Source organism: Halichoerus grypus, chromosome 4 (genome assembly GCF_964656455.1).
Source record: "Halichoerus grypus chromosome 4, mHalGry1.hap1.1, whole genome shotgun sequence".
Lineage (NCBI taxonomy): Eukaryota > Metazoa > Chordata > Mammalia > Carnivora > Phocidae > Halichoerus > Halichoerus grypus.
Window position 1 is genome coordinate 101,203,435 of NC_135715.1, and position 4,304 is coordinate 101,207,738.

Genomic DNA, 4,304 nt, shown 5'->3' on the forward strand with positions numbered 1-4,304 from the left:
GGTCATGATCCTGGAATCCCAGGATCGAGTCCCGCATCAGGCTCCCTACTCAGCAGGGAGTCTGTTTCTCCCTCTGACCCTCCCCGCCTCATGCTCTCTCTCTCATTCTCTCTCTCAAATAAATAAATAAAATCCTTAAAAAAAAAAAAGGGTCAATGAGCCCATAGAAAAATGAGAGGAAGCATGAATAGGAAATTCACATAAATATAAATACAAAGGGCTCATGGACACATAAAAGATGGTCTAACCTCACATGAAACAGCACAGTATCATTTCTCATCTATTAGCTTGATAAAGTTTCTTTCTAAGTTTAGTAATAAAGTTTTAGTAAGACCATGAGTAAACAGTGTCAGTGACAGGAGGCGCATCCTCTTTGGAAGAGCACTGGGCAGTATCAGAATAAACTGGGTACCCATCCCTCGACACTGCATTCCACTTCTAAAAGTTCACCCTTCAGATATGCATGTGTGCAAAGATGTATATTCAAAGAGTATAGAAGCAAAGACTAGACGCAACTAACATACTGTCACTAGGGAACTGGTGAAATAGACTGCAGTCTATAGATGTCAGGGAATGAAACATGATGCAGCTCTGGAAAAGAAGGAGGGCATTTTAGGGCAGATCTGGAACAATCTTCACACTGGTATTTTTTAGTGAAAAAGCCACGAGCAAAGCAGTGTGTGTAGTATACTGCAATTTGTGGACAAAGGGGGAAATGATACCTGTGTTCATGGAATCTCCGGAAGCACGCACAAGAAAGTGGTACAGTGTTTGCATCTGGGGAGAGAGACCAAGGACTACATGTTTGGGGTAGAAGACAAACTTATTGTCATTACACTTTATTCAGACTTATTTAAATTGTTTACCAAGTTCATACATTCATTTTTCAGTTAAACAAACAGAATATGGTTTAAAATACAGCATTAGAGGTCATTAACTAAGCCCAAGCTTCCCATTTCACAAAGAAATGGAAGCCCTGCCCATTCGTGCATTTCTTCAACAGATGTTTTTGAGTGCTGTGTTAGTTTCCTATCACTGCCATAGCAAATTACCACAAACTCCGTGGTTTAAAACAACACAAATTTATTTTCTTATAGTTCCAGATGTCAGAAGTCTCAAATAGGGTGCTAGGTCTGTACTCCTTCTGGAGCCTCTAGAGGAGAACCCATTTCCTTGCCTTTCTCAGCTTGGAGAGGCTGCCCACATTCCTTGGCTCATGGACCCTTCCAGCAATTGCATCATTCCCACCTCTGCTTCCGTCATTGCATCTTCTTCTCTGCCTCTACCCTCCTGGTCCCTCATGATTATGGTAGTCCAGATAATCCAGGCCGATTTCCCCAACTCAAAACCCTTAATTTAATCACATTAACAAAGTCCAAAAGGCAAAAGCCCAGGTAAGGTAGCACAGTCACAGGTTTCGGAGATTAGCACTGGGACATCTTTGGGGGCCGTTGTTCTGGCTACCAGAAGTGCCTTCCGTCAGCTGCTGCCTACTCTGCCCCAAGCCCTGAGGATACAGTGTTGAAAACAGACATACAATTCCTGCCTCAGGGAGTTCGCATTCCAGCTGGGTCAGGGGAGACAATAAACAACATCCGTAAGTGAAATAAGTAACGTCAGATGATGACTAGTGCTACAGAGAGCAAGTGCATAGCAGGAAAGTTGGTAAAGGGGAGTTGGGACTGGGGTGGAGGGCTTTAAAACTAGGAAGCCCTCCCTGGGAAAGGGACACTGGGAAAGGGTGTGAAGAATTTGGAGGCGGCGAGGGAGAGGCTGTGCTGACATCTGCGAGAACAGTGCTCCAGGTAGAAGGGACAGCAGATGCAAAGACCCTGCGGCTAGCGTGCTCTGCCACATTCATGAAGCAGAAGGCGACACGTGTGGCTGGAGAAGGTAAGGGAGAGTCAGGAGGGAAACATGGTGTAGGGTCTTCCAGCCTATTGTAAGGGCTGCCTTTTCCCTGGAGTGAGATGGAGCTTCTAGAGGAATTTGTGCAGAGACAGTAACAAGATCCATCTTACCAAAATTCTGCTCCAGTGCAAGGGAGAAGCCAGGAGGCTACTGCGGGAATCTGGGCATCAGACGGTAGCGTGTTCATGGCGCTACCAGTGGAGGTGAAGAGAAGCAATTTGCTTTTATGATATGACAGGATGTGACATATATGCTAAGCCAGATTTACAGACAGATTGTTTGTAGGATGTGAGAGAAACTGATAAGTCAAGAATGATTCTAAGGATTTTGGCCTGAGCAGTTGGAAAGATGGAACTGCCATTATTAGAGAAGCAGGTTTTGAAGAGTAGTGGACTTGCGGGGGATAATGAGTTCAGTTCTGGAAATGTGAATTCAGAGATTCTATCAGACATTCAAGGGGAGCTGCTGAATGGGCAGCTGAAATCCACATCTCCCGAATTCAGGAAAGAGAGCCAATCACAGATAAAATTGGGGATCAGAGAAAATGGCATTTAAAGACGTGAGATCGAACATTGGGCCACCTGTTGGCAAAGCCTCGTTCCACCCTTCTATGTTGGTGACTTGAAGTGGAGACTGACTATATTCCTTATTCTTTCTTTCATTTATAAAAGAATTAATTTCTATTTTTAATCGGAAAGTATTCTATGTTCAGTTTATAGAAAACCAGGTAATTGACATAAAAAACAAAAGACCTGTAAGCTCATTAACTGTAAATAATCACTCAGCCATTTGACGTATTTCCCTTTCAGGCTCTTGCTGATGTAAAGCATACATTTTGCATGTTACAAAATGCCCAAAAAGTATTCATTGGATTTTGCTTCTTTTTTTTTTTACTTTGTAAAGAAATATGAGAAAAAAAATGAAGGGTCCCTGAGGAAGCTCTCCTGGTGAATATCCATCCATGAAATTATCCTCACCATCGCAAATGCAGGTTTTTTGCCCAGGGATGCTGCATTTTGCAGAAGGATGGCCAGTGCCATCCACAGTGGGCTGTGTGGCCACTAGGCCCTGCCATCTGTTGAGCAGACAAGGGAGCCTGGTTTTCTCGCATGCACCTCTGGCACCTGGTGAATAAATATATAAATGGGCACTCGGTTGGTATGACTGTCTTTTATGTAATATGCCTCACCGCCACGGACCTTCTACCCTCCACCGTAGCTGGCTAAGTCAGAGGCTGTTTCTGTGGCAGCAGGAAATTTATTTCTTTACCTAAACTGTGAGGTTCAGGAAAGGCTATTGAGCAGCGGTTCTACAGTGGAAAGAGAAAATTGTCTCAGACAAAAGGTGGGGGGTGGGGGTGGGAGGTGGGGGGTTAGCCCTAGGGAATTCATTTTGTCTTTTCAGCTCCCAGAACATCTTATTCAGAGGGGAACTGTCACCTTTCTATTTCAGACCTAGTGTGAGGCTCAGAACTAATGGCCTGCCTGCCTTTCGCCTGAATTTCTTTGAAAATGTGAGGTCCAAAGAGAAAGTGCCCAGGGAGCATCTGCTCCAAATACTGAATGGCAAAAGGAACAGAGGGTGTGGAGCAAAATCTGCTGGCCCTGCCTCCTGCCCCCCAACACACCTTCCCCACTCCCCGCCCCATCCCCCCAGCTGCTCCCACCAGGACAAGGTGAAACTGTGGCACAACCACTGGGGCCCCAGAGCCAGGGTTTTCATCTCTTATCACCATGTCTTTAGGCCATTAAGCAGCACTCAGCCCTGCCAAGAACCTGGCATGATGCACTGGTAAAAGCACAAATGGCAGAGGCAGCACACCTGAGCTCAAACCCCACCTGGAACAAGTTACTTCACCTCTCCCAGACTCAGTTTCCACACCTGCAAAATGGGGATGATAATACCCACCTGTTAGGTCTGTGGGGCCAAGACTAAACAGAAGGTCTGCAAAGCCCCTGGTTCATAGAGGGTCACAGCAAACATTCCTTCCTTCCCTTTCACCGAGGCCAGCCTTGTAGATACGGACTCCCCCTCTGTAGGTTCCTCTTGGCGACCCCAGAAGGTCATCTGGTGACACACTTCTCCTTTAGTATCTTCAGTGGCACTCCAGAAAAGGAATCACACATCATTATCTTGACATTTGCAGTCAATACTAAAATAGATGTGATAGAAAGTACAAAGACTCCAAGTCACAGTTCAGGGCCTAAAAAGGGTTCAAAATAAAAATGACCTGGGGGGAGACATTTAATTTGGGAGAATGTGAGTATCTCTCTTTGGGGGGAATATATAGATGCTCTCCAAAGTTGCCTCAACAGCTAAAGTCAGTAGGAGGGAGGTGTATGGGTGGCCTACGTATAGAAAAGAAGTTCCTGTCCCGTGATCTGAGGGGTGTC

At 45.4% G+C, this 4,304-nt stretch overlaps 1 long non-coding RNA gene across 1 annotated transcript; it reads right to left on the minus strand.

The window, feature by feature from the left end:
• Nucleotides 1-1,066: 1,066 nt before the first annotated feature.
• On the minus strand, nt 1,067-4,039 carry LOC118544954 (uncharacterized). The gene is made up of 3 exons (XR_013446748.1): nt 3,820-4,039; nt 2,889-3,035; nt 1,067-1,567 (listed from the first exon to the last, which is right to left on the minus strand). It is a non-coding gene; the product is annotated as an uncharacterized LOC118544954 (long non-coding RNA).
• Nucleotides 4,040-4,304: the final 265 nt, after the last annotated feature.